Genomic DNA, 20,752 nt, shown 5'->3' with positions numbered 1-20,752 from the left:
CTAACTTGAACGATACTTTATTTGGACAAAATTACAGCTATTTCACTGATAGACAAAAATAAAAACGATTCTGTTAACTATTTAAATTGTATTTTAACAATTAACAAAAAAACGAAAAACGAGGATGTTGAAAATATTTTTTTTTATATATATAATCCCTCATTCGCCGGCGTACAGTCGCCATGTGCACGCATTATATATTTGCTCCGTCTTTATATATCCCAGTGTGTGTCACTTTGGTACATTTAGTGAATACATTTTATACCAAAATTTTAATCAAATAACGCTCTTTCCGATTTCGGGTTTTAAACGAAAATTGGTATACTATTCCACTCGGGAATCAGTAAAACACAACTTCCTTAATTGGCTGTAAGTAATAATCTTTGCTATTCCGCGCGTTATCAGCGTTACCGGTTATGGCCGTAGTGCCGTTAAATCGTAATGTCACAAATAAACCAAACCGTACCTCCACTAGTCATTTCTAAATCGCGTCTACAGAGTGTGTCAAATACCTCAACCGACTTTTCTCATGTGAACGTCTCGTCTGACGGTGGTCATCACCAAAACCCCTCAAACGTGTAAATTCGCCTAATCACTCGCCTAATCATCCTTCAAAAGCTTCTAAACAATTTGTCACTCCGAATAGATACTCCCTATCTAGTTCTCAACAAAATGATGAACCGGGAAAAAAAACGATGAGATGGAATGCACGGATGATTCATCAAATTCCAATACAAAAAAAGCTGAAAATAAGCCTCCACCACCAATATTCATCCGCTTTGTAAAAGACTATAAGGCATTCTGTGAAACCGTTAATACCCTAACTAAAGGTGAACCCTTTTTTTGTAAAAGCTCCACAAATGGCATCAAATTATCCACCAGTTCAGCGGCTTCTTACCGCTCCGTCATTAAATATCTACAAACTGAAAAAGCAGATTTCCATACATATCAGCTTAAACAAGATAGAGCTTTTAGGGTGGTAATTAGAAACCTCCACCACTCAACTCCAATAATGGATATTAAAAAAGAACTTGTCTCCCTAGGACATTCGCCTAGAAATATTACAAATGTTCTCCAGCGCAATACCAAAACACCACTTCCTCTATTTTTTGTTGATTTGGACCCTGCAATCAACAATAAAGACGTTTTTGACATAGATCACATTTACTACACTAAAATTAAAATTGAAGAGCCCCGGCAAATCACCAACCAATCCAATGTCTCCGTTGTCAAGGTTTTGGTCATACTAAATCGTACTGTAACCACCCCCCCAAATGTGTCCACTGTGGTGAACTTCACATCTCCGACACTTGCCAAAAACCTAAAAACCTACCTCCCAAATGTGCACTTTGTGGTGGAGATCATCCTGCTAACTATAGAGGATGCCCAGCCTACAAAAAGATTCAAGCCGCTCACGTCTCAAAAAAGAAAATTCCAGCTCAAGAAAACCCTACTTTTTTCGAAAAAAATATAAAATCTACTAATGTAAGCACTACTCCATTTATGAATTTTTCACACAAAAAATCGTATGTAGAAGCATTTAAAAACGCCCTCCAAAATCAATCTACCCCCCCTACCTCCGCCCCAAATACCGACCCCATAGCCTTCCAACTGGCGTCATTTCTTGATGATTTTAAATCTATTATTAATCCTTTAATATCTCTCCTCACTACTGTTATAGATAAACTTATTCTCTCTAACAATGACAAATAGACAAAGTAGTATCCATCATCCGATCGCAATCCTTCTTTGGAATGCAAATGGTCTAATCCATCAACAAAATGAACTTTCCGCCTTCCTTAAATCTAAATCGATAGACATCCTACTTATTAGCGAATCTCATTTAACACCCAACAGCTCCTTTAAAATACCAGGCTACTCAACTCACCTCTGCAATCACCCCGACGGTACTGCTCACGCTGGATCAGCTATAACTATAAAATCTTTCATCAAACATACAATACTTCCACCTTATCAAAACAACACTATACAAGCTACTAACATTTCCTTAACACTGAACCATATCCCAACTACTATTTCCTCAGCATATTTTCGTCCTAGGCAAGCAATAAATTCAAATGATTTTACCCTCTTCTTCCGCTCCCTTGGCAACCACTTCCTAGTAGGTGGTGACTTTAACTCTAAACACCCTTCGTGGGAATTTAGCTCACCCAACACTAGAGGCCGTGCTCTTAATAATTTTATACAAAACAATAATCTAAAAATAATCTCTCCACCAAACCCCACTTACTGGCCCTCGCACAATAATAGGCGACCTGATGTATTAGAATTCTTTGTAACAAATCTTCCCAGCCATATAAACCATAATATTATCAACACATCAGACCTCTCTTCTGATCACACACCTGTGATCTTAACCTTAAACAATACCCACACTAGTACAACAAATTATCCGACGATCACCCCCGGTAAAACAAATTGGCAAAAATTTTCTAATACACTATCAAACCACATTTCACTTAACACCCCTCTGAAGACACCTTTGGACTTGGATAACGCTGTCTTATCTTTTACATCTGCTATCCAAAATTCAGCAAAAAACTCGTCTAGTCTTTCACCAACTACTCCTTACTCAGCACAAGTTCTACCCCCTCACATATCTCAACTCCTTATCGATAAACGCCAAGCCCGATGCAAATGGCAAAGAACCCATCTGCCTAATGACAAAACAAACTATAACAAACTTGCAAACTCCTTAAGAAATATCCTTCGGAAACATAACTCTGAAAAATATTTATCGTACTTAAAATCGCTCTCAAACTCCGACAACTCACTGTGGAGAGCAACAAAAAACACTCTAAGCGAAAAAAGTAAAATACCTCCCCTACGTAACCCTGACAACTCCCTAGCCATATCTAACTTTGACAAAGCAAATCTATTCGCATCAGATCTAGAAAATAGATTTACACCTCACCCGGACATATTAAATATAAATCACTGCCAGCTTGTTGAAACCACTTTACAAAACACCCTGCCAATGTGTCTTCCCACTTATCATACTTCCCCTTCTGAAGTCTTAAACATTATTAAAAAACTTAGAAATAATAAATCTCCTGGTCACGATATGATAACAAACAAAATAGCCAAAAAACTACCAAGAAAGGCAGTTTTATTTCTTACATACATTTATAACAGCATACTCCGCCTCTCCTACATCCCACCTTCGTGGAAACACTCAGTTATCATACTCATTCATAAGACAGGCAAACCCCCTGATTCTCCTGCTTCATACAGACCTATTAGTCTGCTCCTGACTTTCTCCAAAATCCTGGAAAAAATCATTTTAAGAAGACTAAATCCATTAATCAATGAAAAAAAAATCATCCCCAACGCCCAATTTGGCTTTAGAATTAAGCACTCTGCGATACATCAAATACACAGACTAGTTGATAATATATCCACATCCCTTGAACAAAAACAATTTTGTTCAGGAGTGTTCCTTGATGTCGCTCAGGCTTTTGACCGTGTCTGGCACGATGGACTCTTGTTTAAACTTCTCTTTCTTCCATCCCCTCTATTTCTCACTTTGAAATCCTTTCTCACAAATCGAACTTTCGTGGTAAGATGCGTAGATGAACTCTCCAATACCCACCCTATAAGAGCTGGCGTACCCCAAGGCAGTATCTTAGCTCCAACCCTATATAATCTCTATACAGCTGACCTAACACAATCCAACTATACTAACCTAGCCACTTTTGCCGATGACACAGCAATTACCTCTTCTAGCTCTGATATTCTCTCTTCAACTGAAAATCTTCAAGAACACCTGCTAAAACTTCAAGAGTGGTACAACATATGGAGAATAAAAATTAACGAAACTAAATCCACTCACATAACCACTCTTAGACCTAAAAACATCCCCCCTCTCTTCCTAAATAATCAAGCTCTTCCCTTAGATGACTCTGTGAAATACCTAGGTGTTCACCTGGACAAGAGTCTTACTTGGGCAACCCACATTAAGACCAAAAGAAAATCGCTAAACCTTACACTTCACAAGCTTAGACATCTCCTTAAATCAAAAACTTCTCTAAATAACAAAATATTAATTTACAAACAACTCTTACGTCCAGCAATGACCTACGGTATTCAAGTCTGGGGAACTACTAAAATCTCTAATTTAAACATCCTTCAATCTTTTCAATCAATAAGCCTACGTCTCATCACAAACGCTCCCTGGTATGTAAGTAACCAAACCCTACACAATGACCTCAACATACCAATGCTAACATCCCTTGCTTCCTACCACTATAAAAAATTCCATACAAACGCTCTCAACCACTCTAATCCTCTTATATCTAAGCTAGCTTCTCTCACAATTCCCGACAATCCTCCTCGCCGACTAAAACGGAACTGGCCACGCGATTTACTCAACTCTTAACATACAATTTAAAAAAAATGTAAAAAAGTACTAATCCCTTAAACTGAAAATTTAAATTCCTATTTGGAAGTAGTGTTAATGGACGCTTCCTTCTTTCACGTCGTCTTGTCTAGTTTCTATTTCAGCTCTTTTACCTATTGTTTTATTGTATACAGATTGTAAATATTGTCTTTATTTTAATAAACAAAAAAAAAAAATATATAATCCCGAAAAAAAAAATCATCCTCTAGAAAGTTCTGATGACTTTTTCTTAATTTAAAACGTATATCTAAGAGGTATTAAAATTTTTGATTAATTTTAATCGTTTTTTGATTAATAAACACTAATATATTTTCCGTATGGTATAGGTACCATTTGAATTCAATTAGGATTGAATTCAAACCAATAAACTGAATGGTCGACATCTTTATATAATATTAATCATTAGAGTATCTTTCAGATAAGTAAATACAGCGCGTTCTACTAAGAGCTTTACGTTTAGTGAAAAATCCGGAGTTTCATAGACGAACAAAACACATTCAGACGCGGTATCATTTTATTCGAGAGAAGAACGATGAAGGTCAATTTCAACTTCAGTATATTGACATGCGGAATCAGGTTACAGACATCCTAACTAAACCATTGGCAAAAACAACGATTTGAGATGTTACGGTCAGCAATGGGAGTCAGTCAGTTGAAAGAGAAAGTCGACCTATAGAAATTATTTACTGAGGGAGGGTGTTGAAATATTTAATAAATAATTTATATTATATTCATCTTAGAATGTAAGTGCTCATTAATATTGTTTAGATAAACATCTATTCATAATAAGAAATATATTATAGCGTAATTTATATAATATAAGTTATTATTAAAGTAATTCCCGTGTAAATTGACGTCAATTGTAGTATTGCATTGTATACAATTTTTGTTCTAGAATATTCTTTTGGTTTTATACAAAAGGGAGATCCGGGGATATCTTATTTACTCATTTTTTTTATAACGTTTGTGTAAGCCAACTGTGTATAACAAGTCTTTATTTATTACTATACAACTTGTGTTAATTTTTATATTATCCAAATCCACTCCAACACTCAAATTCCAACAATTGTTAGCAACTTTATAATGATTTCTATCTTTTTAACGATAATTTATTTTCTACAAAGGTATTAAAATCGCATACTGAATAGATATATACATACAACTGGAATGCCATTATTTAAGACCTTAATCTAGACATGGTAGCCTTAAATACCGGTCTAGTGATTTGAACAGAATTTAATAAAGCAACATCATTTTTAAAATTTGCATATTTTCAATAAAAAAGGAACATTTGAAAATCATTTTCTTCGCTTTTTTTTTGCATGAAATAACTTGAGGCGGAAATCCATCTATGTCCAATACACTTGTTATGGCATTTTTTTTTTTTTTTTAGTTTTGTTCAGTTGAATCATTATTATTCAGAAGTCAACAATAACTATAAAAAAAAATGTTCTTTAACTACTATTAGTGTGATCTCCACTCTAGACCTTGGTTTGATACCAAATGAATCATGAAATTTCTATTCAATAGTTGGTACAGAAATAGAGGATTTTATTAATTATATATTAAGATATATGCATTAAAAATAATTTATTATAATATTATGTAATATGCCAATTGATTCGGTAGCAATAATTAAACTTTCATAATTTAAAATATTGGCTATACTGTAACGGACTAAGCTCTCCAAGCACATGTGTAATTGACCTTCTGAAGAACTTGAGCTCATGAGATCTATTATTTCTAGACAATCTTACCAAAAAGACCTTTTTTTATGAATTTAAAGGAATTAATTGTTTAATCAACCGACTCGATATTATATGCCAGTGGATACAAACATATAAGGCAAGTAAGCCTACCTTTTATAATTACAACATAATTATTATTCTATAGAATGTCTGTAACAGTGTCCGCCGCCTACAATCGATTATTAAGTAATGGCTGTCAGTCTCTTATAACTTACATAAATAGTGTTCATTAAATAAAAAAACAATGTTTTGCAATATTAGTTATAGGTATTAGGTGTATAGTTACTTAGATAGTGATTAATAAACTGATAAGAAAAATATGTGAAATATGTTGAAATTTCATTTTTGGCGATTACAGAAAAATATTAAAAATAAAAAAACTGTACATGTGTATTATGCTAAATTAAGTTCCCTGCAAAGTTATATTTTTTTATCTTGGTTGAATACGCAAATCTACTTTATTGAGGTATTATGAAAACGATTTTAAAAACTGCCCTTTTTCAATACACATCCTTTAGAACAATTCAATCCAAATATCGACAAAAACCAAAATCTATTAAAGAATTCTCTCCAAAATGTGGATTTTGTAAAACGATTAAGAATTGATAAAAAAATAACTAGCAGCAAAAAGTCCTTATTGCTGATTTTAACACCATTACTTTTGACTCATTAGGTTAATGTCTTTTTTTTAATTTTACCGAAATTACAATTATTAGAATTTAATAGAAATACTTACTTAAATTGTGGAGTTGGTAAAAGGTTCTAGGACAACAATCGACTTTGTCAGCTTTTAAAACTAAATGTTCTACTTGCGAATTATGATGGGCTTATACTTTGACCAGAAAAACAGAATTCTAATAGGCTTTTGCAGTGTAACTGTGTTCGTTTATTTACACAAATGCTTAATTTGCTTAGACTCGATGCGGAGCTGAGAAGTTATTGTATTTACTTAATATTATGTGTTTTTTGTTTTGCCTGTACTCGCGGTATCATAACAAAAATCGAGAAACACACCAAAAACAATAACATATTTTTTAACAGAAATCTACAACACTTTATACCTTATTTAAAAAAGTCTTTATAATTCTAAAATTTTGTGGAATAATCTTTAAACATAATGCTGCCCATAAATATTGATAAACTAAAAAAAAGATCATAAACTCGTCCCTCTCAAAGGCAAATAAGGGATAGCACTATTAGGGATTTAGGTTTGAAAATTAGAATTAGATCGGACTAAACTGGTTTAAATGTACTATCTACAGATTCGCATAGAAGCGTTTAATTAAAAGTGATTTTATCAGATATCGTAACACAGTTTAACATTAGTTTGAAAACTATGTGATCAATTTCATAAAATATATTATCTACTCCCAACATACTGCATTTTCTACTAATGGTTTTTTAATTTATCGTTTTTAGATATAATAATTCCTATATACCTGTGCCTCCGTCCCCACTATGCCCCAATCCCACTGTACTGGGGTTATTATTGTTATTTTTTCAACAATATCATAAAATTACATCACATAGAATTTCAATTCATTTAGGTTGAAATTAGAGTTTAAATATTTATATACAAAACAATGTAAAGAGGTGAATGTTTTTGAGGTCATAACGCTGCTTTTTCTCTAAAATATCGTCAAACATAAAAGTTACAGCTTTTCAACACAGCCATAAACTAACTTTTTTAAGGATTGTGTATTCATTTATGGTTTACTTTCCAAATAATAATGTATTATTATGCTATAATTGTTAATTGTCGTGGCCATTTCAACACCCAAATTAATTGTATGAATTAAAAAAATAATATTATACAACAATTGATAAAAATATCTAATTTTCACCTGTACTATATAAAAAGTATAGCACCCCCTTGCTCTCAGATGGCACCTTCAAATATTTATGTAAGCCTAGGACCTAGATAAAAATTATATTTAGAGATGAAATGTGAAAGCGATTGTCTGAATGGTAATTTTCCAAGTACAGTGTTATAAATTCAAGCGGCAAGGTCATGAGGACATATCATTTGGTTTTAAACTGGTTTACCTGAACATCTAGTTGCACCGCTGCAAACAATAAAGATGTGATCATGATTTCTCAAAACTGTAATATGTTAAACCATACTAAGGAGCACCTCGTCATTTATTAGACAGTCGTAGGGTCATGTATATCGAGATAGGGTTTTTAAACAGTGTAAACTCGGATGAAATAATCGATAAGGTGGCTAATAAAAGTAAAATGGTATCAATATTGTTATTTTTTTTTTTATAAACTAGTTGATTTGTATTATTAAAATTGTTAACGTTTCTCATACTAAACTTTCAATTTTTAAGTTAAGGGCTGTAATATAACGGAGCGAAGCGAGCAAATTTCAGGCATCCCCTTTAAAATATTTTCCTAAAAAACTACCTATCAGCTCCTTAAATTGGAGAGAGGGGAAGCTCTAGGAAACTTCAGGCCATTTAAAAACTCTTAGAACTCCCTGAGAATTTTGTCAAATTTAAAAATGTTACCCAGTGCTATGCCTTTATGAAGTTTATCAAGAGTATAAGAAAATTGAATTTAACATATTTTTTTTTTTGCTAAAAATTATATTTAGGTCGAATAGTATTCACTGTTAAATTTTGGTTCTGTGTTAAGTTAGCTGTTGTTTTTGTGTTCAAGACTCAGCTATACCGTGCTGTGTACACAATCGCCCAATGTTTTCACTAGCTGTGCTTAACAAAAAAATCCAATAACAAAATACGATGTAAGGATCGGTTGCGATCAACTGTATACATACAATTTTTTTTATTTTTTTTTGTACTCGCGATATCACCCAAGCCACTAAACTGATTTTTTCGTGTAGCAATTTTATAAAGCAGAAATCGTTTAAACAGAAAATAATATTAATAAAACACCCACAAAAATTACAATGCTTTCTAGCTTTTTAATAAAGTAGATTAAAAAATGAATCTAAAAATAACGTTTTTATGCGCCTTAAAAAGTATAAAATAACCCTCGGGGGTCTTGATAACCAAATAGGACAGGTGAACTAGAAAAACATAGGACGCATCTTTCTACTTAGATATTAAAACCTAAGCTTTCATGTTAATGCTAATAAATGCATTAGGTTGTCTCTCATAATGCTGTCTCTCTAACCGAACGGATCAGAAAGTGATAGTATGACTTTTTATCGGAAATGAAATTTAATGGATTTCCGTGCCACTTGCCATAAATTTCATTGCAAATTGAAAAGACTTAATTGCTATTCTCTCCAAAGTTTGTTTTATGTAGGTTGCTTCAATTTTTTTGTTAACTACTTACTTGCTTAACATTTAAAGTAATGTGGTGCTCAAATTTACATGACATGTCATTAAGTATTATTTTATTTAGAAGAGAAAAGAGGATGTGCATGAATTATGAGTTAAGGTAGTTATTAATGAGAAGAGAATGTTATTATATATTCAGACGTGTGAAGTAGTAAAGATGCGCCCCACGTTTTTCTAATTCACCTGTCCTATTTGGTTATCAAGACCCCCGAGGGTTTTTTTGTACTTTTTAAGGCGCATAAAAACGTTATTTTTCGATTAATTTTTTAATCTACTTTAGTTATTTTGTTCTTTTTCGTTTTCGTATGAGCGTACCTATATATTTAAATGTACAATGCTATATAATGAATATACATATTATTATACATATATTTTACATATAAATAATATTATTACAATATTATATAATAAAATCAGTCCATTTCGTTTGTAAGCGGTGATTACATTAGAAAAGGCTGCATGGTCAGAAGGATTATCATAAGAAATAGTAATCAATTTAAAAGCTTATAATTTTAGATTTATTACTGTATAAATTATCATAAAAGTTGTAAGAAAATGCAAAAAAGTGTAATGATGGGAACGGGTTTGGACCTGGTACCGCTCACTTCTGAGCACCGTTCACGCTCAAACGCACCACGCATAATTTTTGCTGGCGGGTGAAAAAAAAATCTTTTTGAATTATAAGATTCCCCCCGGAACTACGGTTAAGAAATCAACCCCATTTTAACCCCAATTTAATACACTAATCATAATATGCTTCTTGAAGGGAATTAATAAATAAACTGGTTTTTACTTAACACCAAAAATAAATTACATCAAACCATATAAGCCATGTACATATACATAGGTTTATAAAAAACCCAGATATGTGTAATATTCTAGTAATTTAGAGTTGTTTTCGATAGAAAATACACAGGAAACACATTGTAATACGAATATGTCTTGTGCCTTTTCCCTGCCCGCAACTAACTTACTACTACTATTTACTAACTTGTATAATTATAACAAATTTATGTGTATATTTATATTTGTTGATTTACCATATAACTATTTAAGTATCTAAGTAACTTATTTAAATTATTTTTCCATTTGTTTTCAGTATGGTTAATATTAATATGGACTATCTCCACTTAAATTGATAATTGTTATTGTCTGCAACACTACTACCAACCGCAAGTTTGGTATATTAAATTATTGTAGTCAATCAGTCTAAACTAATTCCATCAATACATTATCGAATGTTGAGTCGTATTCAATTTTCAGTAAATTCATAGCTGTAATATTCTAAGGTATAGTATATAAGATCATCAATTTTCAATAATTTAGTTAGTTGCTATAAATTCGTCATTCGATAATTATTATTTTTATTTTTTTTAGTTACTGTGGAACACTATTGCCGATAACTGTTTTCCATTTAGGCAGTAAGAAGAATGAGATAGATTCACAAATTCAAAACAAATATCAGTCAATTATACATTTAGTTATTCAGCTAAAAATGTAATTCAATAAAATAATTTAAAAATACTTTATCATTTTAAAAGTGACATAACACTTTTAAACTTTAAGTAATTAAACACACATATACTTAATATATTAAGATACGGGATAATATTATTAGGACACGACAAATTTATAGCGGAAATAACTAAATTAAGAATCGGCCAAACTAAATGATTGCAGGAACAAATGTGAATTAGTTATTTCAGCAACAAATTTATTGTGATCTTTTAATAACCAGATATTTAATTGGACCTACTTTGTATTTAAGGAGGAGTTACTAATTTATTTAAATTATTAGCTCTCACAAGGTACATTTTGTGCCAAATATATTTAGTTATTTGAACGGGTTTCTTTTTAAGAAACTTATTCATCAATGATTTCCTGATAAAAAAGATCTGTATAATAATATATTTAATATTTAGTTCTAATAATATCAGGCATATTTGAAATATTGGAAAATTTTTTCATACAACGCTATCCAAAATTGTTCTTTGCTAGCGAAATATTTTATCCGCCTCTGGTGTTTATTAGAAACATGAACGTTCTGTTTTTTACATATAACATTGCCTTTGCGTCATACATTAATAAAACTGTTTATATATATACATATATATATATATTGAATAACATTTGTTAAATAATATATACTATATCCATTTAGGTTTTATTCGAAACATAATAGTTTTCAAATTACTTTAGCGTTTATAATCCATACGTGGATACTTCTATATCTTTAATCTACTTAACAACAGAATAAAATTATAGTGTTGTCAACAATATACACTTATATGATACAAGCATACATATATATAGGATATAATATATTTACATAAAAAAAACCAAATATATATTCGAGTATATATCTAATACCAACGCATCTGTAAACGGAAAGATTTTGCTGACGCTATGATAATAATGTCTGGTACATTGGAGTTCATTTAAAATGAACATTGCGATTTATAATTCCGTTCAAAAACATTTCCTGCAATAATTTATAACAAAGTGCCTTATTTTAATTGTGTTTAATCTAAAACAAATGCCAGACCTTTAAGTTGTTAAGCGATCTTGAATTAATTGATTTGACGGCTTTTTTTATGAGCAATAGTTTAGTTAAGTGTCATGCTAATCAATTTATTGTGTTGGATAGTATTATCATGTTGGTTGTGTATTTAACGGCCTGGTTTCCCTAGTACTATGTAGAAAATATTATTGGAGCATTACCTAATTATAACTTATTTCATTTAACAGTTTTTCGGTCTTTTTAATGTACAAACAACAACTGCAAGGCTGTATTTGATGTAAATAATGTAAAACGCGTGCGAAGATACGCACTTGTACCGAAATACGTCTCTCTTACTTTAATATTTGTACAGACAAGCTTTTATACTTAAACTGCTCGCCATAAGTTAAATATATACAATAAATTATTTTTTTTTATCTTGATTTTCAATGAGTAGGGATGAACTTCCCTAAAAATTGATAGTTTTTGAGTTTCAAAAATGATTAATGAAGGCCCAAAAAGAAATCTTAAGGGAAAGAATCCCTTAAGTAAAATAATTAGAGAAGGTACCAACGTAATTAATAATTCAAAACTTGTAATTGAGGAAAAAAAATAGGTTTTATCAGAGTTTAAATCCTTAATTGCCGAAATTATAAGGTTTACCAAAAATTCACAAACCAGGAAACACTATGAGATCTATTGTATCAAATATCAATGCTCCAAGTTATAGTTTATCTAAATATTTAGTTAAAGTTTTTTCATCTTTAAAGAACTTTGATAGTTTTTCAGTTAAGAACAACATCAAGAACACAAGAAGTTCACAAGCAAACTAATTACAAAATCCAACCAAACGACAGGCTGATATCTTTCGACGTGGTAGCTCTATTTCCAAGTATCTCCATAGACATAACAATAGGGTTTTTAATAGATTGGTTAAATAATTTAAATATAGAAATAGATAAAATTAATGAATTAATAAATTTAACAAAATGATGTATGAGTCAAAATGTATTTCAGTTTCAGAATAGGTTCTTTGCCTAAACTGAAGGCACAGTGATGGGCAATCCATTAAAACCTTTTTTAGCGGAAGTTTTCATGAGTAGGTTTGAAACAAATATTAAGAATAGTAATAATTTTCCGAAGGTATGGTTTAGTTATGTAGATGACATTTTTGCTATAGTAGAGAAAGATTTCAGTATTGATGTTTTTCTTCAAGATATAAATTCTCATTATCCTTCTATTACATTAACGCATGAAAAAGAAATCGATGGAAAGTTGCCTTTCCTTGATTTACTAATTAAAAGAATGGACAATAATTTAGGTTTTGAGCTTTACCGTAAGAAAACGCACACATTTAGGCACATTCCGAAAATTCAAATCACAGTTGGCAACATTAAATGACGGCATTTAATAGTATGGTTTTCAGGTTAGTCAACATTCCTATGTTAAAAAATGATTTTGATAAAGAACTTAATTTAATAACTGAAATAGCTAAATTTAATAAGTATGATGCAAATATGATTTTTAGATTAGTTAACAACCATAAATGGTCAAGGGAAGTTAGAACAGCCAGTACGCTTAGTAGGAGGGACAATGAACAAATTATAAGATCGGGTGTGGCTTATTTTCCAGGTATTTCAAGGGGGTTAACAAACATTTTTAAAAATTACGGGATAACTCTAGCTGCATCAAAAAGTAATAACTTAAAATCTTTATTAGGTAGTACCAAAGATAAAATAGGAGAAGAGGAAAAATCCAGGATTTATAAAATACAATGTGAAGAATGCGATAAATGCTATTTAGGTCAGACAAAACGAAATATTGGGGTTAGGTTTAAACACATAAGGAACATTAAAAACCAGGAAGTACACAAATCTCCTGTTGCGGAACATTTATTGGTTACTAACCATAGCACCAAATCTGTAAAATTACTAAAAAATGTAAATAACTCTAAAGAACTTAATATTAGGGAAGCAATAGAAATGTTGAAAAATAGGAAAAATTTGTTAAACTGGGACTTAAGTCCATTACAAAACACTTTATTAAAATTTATAAAACGTGTTGAATATGAGTCATCATTTCCGGTATGACGACGCTGTATAGGTATAGAGGTAGATGTTCGCTCGTAATCGGTCTCAGTCTGTCGTGAGCGCTAAAGATGATAACATTGTTGCCTAAATACGACGTATTCGCTGAGAGTATATAATTTTTATGGTTAAGGGTTTTTATTACTATTTTATTATATATAACCATAAGTGCTTAAGTTTTTTTTTTTCTAAGGATAAACTTTTTAGAACGATACCGATTCGCTATAATACAAAGTATCAAACCACGTTTTGAAATATCCAACTTGTAAAATACTGTTTTGTTGGTTTACTTATGTCTAAGATTACTAGTCACCTGTAAAACAGTTGTTCACAAAATAAAAACAAGTACCGCTATGCCCCAACCCCACTGTACTAGCTTTTTATACTTAATATTATTGGACATTGAAAATTTTTTCTAATATACGTTATAAATGTAAAACAACAAGATTTCGATATTATAAATTATCTATATTTATATATACAAAAGAATGTATGTGTGTGTGTCCTTTTCCATTCATCTGATCGCCATAAATCTTAGGGAAGTTATTTAGTACACTCCTGCGGAGGTAACTGGCATAGTACTTTTCGAAAATTCCACCCCTAAGGGTGGCCTCAAACACGAATTTTCTACTTTAAATACAAAATATTTTTCGTTGTTAACCCAAAATAAACAATTGGTTTGTAATCATGGTAACCACAGTACTCGAGCGAATGGTTGGCGATAAAAGGAACAGGACGATTCTATGGGGAAGCCGTAAAGTCAAGAAAAATATTGTCACGGACCGTAGAAATACGGAAAAAAAGTATTGTCACGGACCTTACGAATTTTCATAATAAATGGACATCATGTTTCAGTTTATTTTACAGACAAATTATATATTTATTTTATTTTATTTATTCAAAAACTCAGGTGAAAATCCTCAATTTCTGTCATAGGCTAGACAACCATCAGAAAATTGTCTTATTGACATTAGTAGTTAATCTCAATGATGTAATATATAATGCACTTTTTGACAAGTTTTTCACAAAGATATCCTTCTAACGATGATTTGCCTTTTACATCGACATTTTTGTTGTCGAGAAAATTTGTTCATATTGAATATTTTTTGTTTACCAAAGAAACCTACACTTAGTACCATAATATTATTTTAAATAAAAGGAACGAGTCAATTTATTAGAAAATATATTTTTTTTCCGCGAGTAGGCATACATTATATGACTAATCTGTATTAAAATGTTGTGTTAAAAACACTTAAGCTATTATTAAAAAATTGAATCAGATGCAAAAAATAACATGTTTTACGGTGTAAATATACAACAAGTGTATTAACGCTTTGTCGGTAAATATCTACAGCAAAAAAATAGGTCACACAACAATTTTTTACCAGATTTTTACCAATGCATGGTGACAAATTCATCGTACAAATGTTTTTGAAATATAATTTTGCTACTTACATTCCAAAACTTAGATTCAATTTAATTAAATTTAGTTAAATTTAATAGAATAAGAACATCAATATCAACGAACTCTATCTTTACTATAACAATAATGTTTTAAATAGTCATTCATTGTTCTGTCAAATCAAGTCAGTTCATGCGTACATCTCAATATCATTTATTAACCACCTTCCTTTTTCTTTTTATTTCTCTTATTTGGTGTTCAACACTCATTTTCATCAATCATTGTCGTTATTTATAACTTTTATTTTTTACTTTAGATCTGTTGCCCTTTTCCACCTCTTTCCACCAAACTGTATTATTAGGTTTTATTTTTAGTATAATTTTATACATTTTTTTAACACAGTTTTTTTTTTGATTAGCTAATTTAAAGAACTGATACTTTGAACATACCAAATGTGTGACATTTAAGTATGAACTTTAAGTACATGTATTAAAATCTTACCAGTTTAATCACCACAAAATGTATACATAATATATAATGGCCCAAAACACCCTAAACTTATGTATAAAAAAAAAACACAAATATGAAGGTGAATTTGCGCCTAAAATAATTGATTAAGTTATTTAAACATTTGAGGTTAGGTCCGCCGAGTTTGCATAAAAAATTAAACAAAAACAAATTTTGTTTTATTATTAAGAGTTTTTTCATGCTTTAAGCAGTGTAAACTCTGCATCGAAGCTAAAAAAAATTTCTGGATTTTTGTGTAAAAAACATCAAAAGTGGCCAAATTATATGTTTTTGGGGTCGGTAATTACGAATTAATATCAGGTCTCACTTTTAATCAGCTTGTAATTTTAGACTTATTACTGTATAAATTGTCATAAAAGTTGAATACAAGTTATAAGAAAATGCAAAAAAGTGTAATGATGGGAACTGGTTTGAATATATTTCTTTATTTTAATTGTATGAATTTAAAAAAAAATAATGATACAACAATTAATAAAAATATCTAATTTTCACTTGTACTATCTAAAAAGTATAGCATCCCCATGCTCTCAGCCGGCGCCTTCCTATATTTATGTAAAACTAAGACCTAGATAAAAATTATATTTAGAGAAATAACGTGAAAGCAATTGTCTGAATGGTAATTTTCCAAAAACAGTGATATAAACAAAAAAACCCAATAACAAATACGATGTAGAGTTCAGTTGCGATCGACTGTATACATACAAAAATATAAAATACGAACAAAATTCTCAAAATTCAATGTCAGTTACTTATTTACTTAAAATATTAGCTCTCATAAGGTACATTTTGTGCCAAATATATTTAGTTATTTGAACGGGTTACTTTTTAAGAAACATTCATCAATGATACTCTGACTTGAGGCTCTGTATGATAATATTTTTAACATTTTGACTAATTGGGTTCCAATAATATCGGAAACATTTCCAATATTTTGTACAACGCTAACCAAGGTTATTTTTTACTAGATATGTACTTTACCCGTCTCTGGTGTTTTTTTTAGAAATATGTACGGTATGTTATTATACAAATAACATTGCCATTTGCGTCATACTTTAAGAAAACTATTTCTATCAAGCTTGAGTAATATTTTTTAAATATTTTCTTACTTCAAATATGGGATAATATAGGGACACGATAAATTTCTAACGAAAACTACTAAATAAATTATCGGCCCAACTAAATGATTACAGGCACAAATGTGAATTAATTATTTCAACTACAAAATTATTGTGACCCTTTATAAACTAGAAATTTAAATGGACTTACTTTGTATTTAGGGAGGAGTTACTTATTTACTTAAATTTATATTTGAAATTTTGGACAATTTTTTCATACAATGCTAACCAAAATTGTTTTTCGCTAGCGAAATATTTTATCTGCCTCTGGTGTTTATTAGAAACATAAACGTTCTGTTATTATACAAATAACATTGCCTTTGCGTCATACTTTAATAAAACTATTTCTATATAGTTTGAATAACATTTGTTAAATAATATATATTATATCCATTTAGGTTTTATTCGAAACATAATAGTTTCTAAAATACTTAATTTTTTTTTTCTTCTTTACATATACGATCTATACAATTTTAGTATAATAAGTTTATATGATGACAGGTAAATTATAGACATTGAAAGTATGAAAAGAGAAGCCGTCCACTGACGACACTCTTATTAACTTTTTTTTAATTGACACCACTTCCTTTTAAGTCTTTTTGGAGGGTTGTTGGGCTTTGAGGCTACTGCGAGATTATTTACAAGGGGGTTTGGGTGATTTTAGAGAGAATTGTGGTATCGTCTGTAGTAGTCTTTGACAACCTGTGTTATTGTTTTTATTTGTGAATCAGAGTGTAGAGTATGGTTTGATATACAGGGTCCTGCAAAAGAACCTCCCTCATTTCGAAATGGCACTGTATGAGTTGTGGTGGTGGTACAACAGTGGAGGGGGTATCGATCGATAGCTGTATACATGCCATTTTCTTCTGACCTTACCTATATCAGTTTGCTAGGAACCATGATAAGGGAGAAGTCTGGTTCCAACAAGACGGTGCCACAATTCACACTTCGCGGCGCTCCCTAGCAAACTTGAGAGAGGTGTTTCCTAGACGTCTTCTCTCTTTGCGAGGAGACATCACCTAACCGCCAAGGTCACTTGATTTATCCCTTGTGGTTTTTTTCTTTGGGGACTTAAGAAGGCAATCAAACAGGCAGCGGCTGCCATTACACCGGAAATGACACGAAGAGCCATGGCCATTCTCGAAAGTTAAAAGTGAACGGCGTGAAGTGTAACCTGTGGCACCGTCTTGTTGGAACCAGCTTCTCCGTTATCATGGTTCCTAGCAAACTGGTTAAGGTTAGGTCAGAAGAAAATGGCATATATACAGCTATCGATCGATACCCCCTCCACCGTTGTACCAACACCACAACTCACACAGTGCCATTTAAAAATAAGGGCGATTTTTTTGCAGGACCCTGTATAAGGTGGTGAATTAGTGATGAGACGGAGTATTTTATTTTGTGAGACTTGTATTTTGTTAATGTTCGAATTCTTAGCTGATCCCCAGATCTGGATTCCATATGTCCATAGCGGCTTAAGTAGGAGTTTATAAATGGTTAGTTTTGTGTGAAGGGGCAACTTCGATTTAGAATGAAGAAATCTTCTCAGAATGTTAAGACGTAAGTTAAGTTTAATTTTAGTGGAGTGTATGTGGTGTGTCCAGTTTAGTTTTTTATCAAAGTGTACCCCAAGGTATTTGATAGTATTTGATCAGGGTATTTGGACATTGTTTAGAGTAACGTGATGGCAAATTCCTTGTTTGAGAGTGAATGTAAGATGGCATTATTTTGTTTCGTTAATTTTGATTTTCCAATCATTGTACCAGGTTTAAAGACTATTGAGGTGTGATTCCAAGTAATGGGAAGCAATTTGGGGGTCGTTTTGAACAGAAAGGATTGCTTTATCGTCGGCAAATTCTGCTACGGTTGTGTTTAGATGGGTAGGTTGATCGGATGTAAATATGTTGAAGAGATGAGGAGCAGAAATAGCACCTTGAGGTACCCCTGCTTTTATTTCAGATATGGTTGAAAGAGTTGTGCGGTAACGTACTGTAAATTGTCGTTCATCAAGGTAAGACTGAAAGAGTATGTAGTAGTATGGAGGTAGAATTTGTTTTAGTTTAAAAAGAAGACCATCATGCCACACTCGGTCAAATGCTTTCGCAACGTCCAAAAAAAACAGCAGTGCAATATTGTTTATTTTCAAGTGATGAGGTGACTGTATCTGTTAAACGATTTATTTGTTGGATTGTAGAATGTCTGTTACGAAAACCAAACTGTGTGTTTGGAATAATGTTCGTCTTAGCTATGACCGGTTTAATTATTTTTAGGAGTAGTTTTTCAAATACTTTAGAAAAGAAAGGGAGAAGACTGATAGGTCTATAGGATGAGGGGTGCTCTAATGGCTTACCAGGTTTGAGTACAACTATTATTACAGAGAGCTTCCACTGCAGCGGAAAGTATGAGAGGCGAAGTATGGAATTAAATATATATGTGAGAAGAATAAATGTTTTTTGGGGAGATGCTTAGCGACCTCGTATGTGATCAAGTCGAAATCAGGAGATTTTTTAGTGGGAAATGTTGATATGCAGTGCGCAAATACTTAAATTGATAAATAATATACTGTTAAAAACTACAGAATATAACGATTTCAATGATATATAATTTAAATTTATTATCACATTTTATAATCAACAATTAAAAATACAGTTTTTTTCTTAAATAGTTCTTTTTGTATTTTTATTAAACGCAAAACTAGTTTAAAACAGAACCATCGTTTATCAATAGTCTACCATCTATGTAAAATGTTATAAAGAAATAAACTGTGTACTTATTTGAATTGTTTTACTTAGTAAAAACCGAAAGAATCATAAAATCACTGAAATTTACATAAAACTTGAAATTAGAACCACTTTAATCAATCAGTGGCACTTGTACAAGCCACTTTTGATAATCACGATTATAATACGGTTATCACCATACAATATTATATGTTATATGGTCACGAAGGTTACGTTGATAATATTTTATCGATATAGATAAACATTACCAAAAACAGATTAACTTTACAGCTGTTTTTATATTGATAAAAATGTGGCTACTATGTATGCCACAGTTACGTAAAAGTAGAATGTTCAAATATAATATTGTTGCGCGTTTACAGTCTTTATAATGTTGGCTTCTATAGATGCCACAGTTGTCTTATTTATTAAATTTTGATTTTAGATCTGCGCCTTTAAGGGATAAAAAATAATAATAATATTGTTAATTTAGCTTATACAAAATAAAACAATAATAATCTTAAAATAAAATAAATTTCATAAAATGTTTATAAGAGAAACAGAAAAGAAGACTACGGAGAAACGCTTATTAGTCGTAAAAATATAGGACCCAGGGTAATTTACGCGACGATAAAAAAAACAATAATACCTTTGACCTTAAAAAAATATTGAAGTCGCTTATATTGCGCGTTAGATTAAGTCAGTAGGTCAAGTAACATTTATTTTTTTAAATATTTATACATAATAAATGAAAATTACATGTATTAGTAAATTTGTCGTGAAAACGACAGTTTTAATTATAATAGTTTTGAATTATTTGTTGATCTGTGTACCATTTGGGTGCCTACAACTCATTTAGTTATTAAAACATGTGCCGTACAACAATAACAATAACATATATGTATAAATTTAAATAAGGTA

General features: G+C 31.2%; 2 protein-coding genes and 1 long non-coding RNA gene across 6 annotated transcripts in view; 1 reads left to right on the top strand and 2 right to left on the bottom strand.

The window, feature by feature from the left end:
- Positions 1-5,387, top strand: part of LOC126838979 (uncharacterized) — a 91,011-nt gene extending 85,624 nt beyond the window's left edge. The window contains exon 3 of the long non-coding RNA XR_007685761.1: positions 4,959-5,387. This is a non-coding gene — a long non-coding RNA (uncharacterized LOC126838979). The remainder of the gene's footprint in view (positions 1-4,958) is intronic.
- The window catches only part of LOC126838978 (uncharacterized), a 38,918-nt gene extending 31,953 nt beyond the window's left edge, over positions 1-6,965 (bottom strand). The window contains exon 1 of the mRNA XM_050573841.1: positions 6,905-6,965. The gene's annotated coding sequence lies outside the window, so the exon portion shown is untranslated. The remainder of the gene's footprint in view (positions 1-6,904) is intronic.
- LOC126838976 (uncharacterized) overlaps positions 1-20,752 on the bottom strand; it is a 124,140-nt gene that overhangs the window by 66,456 nt on the left and 36,932 nt on the right. The window lies entirely within an intron of this gene.

This window comes from Adelges cooleyi, unplaced genomic scaffold (genome assembly GCF_023614345.1).
Source record: "Adelges cooleyi isolate 19-005CV unplaced genomic scaffold, UGA_ACOO_1.1 ACOO_flye_CR_arks_rails_tigmint_CR_PRNA_30, whole genome shotgun sequence".
NCBI classification, from domain to species: domain Eukaryota; kingdom Metazoa; phylum Arthropoda; class Insecta; order Hemiptera; family Adelgidae; genus Adelges; species Adelges cooleyi.
Note: the sequence above shows the minus strand (reverse complement) of the source record. Positions and strands in the feature narration are given on the sequence as shown.